We start from the raw sequence: 967 nt of genomic DNA, 5'->3' as shown, positions 1-967 counted from the left end.
TGCTAGTTTGGGAATTGGAAAAGCCTTGGTATAATCTAGGAATGACGAGTGATACAAAAAAACCATCTTATTTGTGTCGGTGTCTCTGTGTATCATATCGTGTGTATCAAACTTCACAAGACAAGTACCTGTAACCGCACTGTGCTGCTAATGTCACTAAGCTTTCTTTGTAGGACATGCAGCGCAGTCCGTAAGTATTGGGACAGTGCCACCATTTTTGTTTTCCCTCTGTACTCCAGCACATTGGATTTTAAATGAAACAGTGAATATGAGGCTATATGGTAGCCTGTCAGGTTCAATTTGAGGGTATGTAGAGCCATATTGGATGATTTTTGTTACAGCCCTTTTTTTGCATAGTCGCCCCAATTTAGGGAAGCAGAAGTAATCAGGCAGTTGGCTGCCCAGCTGTTTCTTGGACTGCTGTGTGCTTTTGCATCAGTAGTTCATGCACAAGAAATCTAACGGCAGGACAATGAACCGAAACACACTGCTAAAGTAACCAAGGAGTTTTCAGGGCTAAAAAGTGGAATGTTCTTGAGTATATCAAGTATATCACCTGACATGAATCCATCTGAACTCCATTTCACTTGCTTATTTGTCCAATGTACTTTATGGTGTACTTTAGGTCACCTAAAATGAGGGTTCTTCAGGGCTGTAATTCCCACATGGATCACTGGATATGGATGCGAATACCTTTAAAGCTGACAGTCTTCATTTCAACTTCATATCAGGGTGTGAAATGAACACCTGCCACCAGCCAAATACTGGTACAAATTGTGATTGTGAATAGTAAGGTTTTCTATTCTAGCAGCCATTTTAACGAGTTAAAGATAGTGTGGCTGGTAAAAAAATTTTTTTTTAATTATTATTATTATTATTATTATCATTATTATTATTAACAACAAATTGTTTTTTTGGCGGGGAAGGATGAACGTGCTGCAGGCGCCAGGTTTAGGTGGGGTGCCAT

This window comes from Anguilla rostrata, chromosome 18 (assembly GCF_018555375.3).
Source record: "Anguilla rostrata isolate EN2019 chromosome 18, ASM1855537v3, whole genome shotgun sequence".
In the NCBI taxonomy this organism is placed as follows: Eukaryota; Metazoa; Chordata; class Actinopteri; order Anguilliformes; family Anguillidae; genus Anguilla; species Anguilla rostrata.
This window is presented reverse-complemented; position numbering follows the sequence as displayed.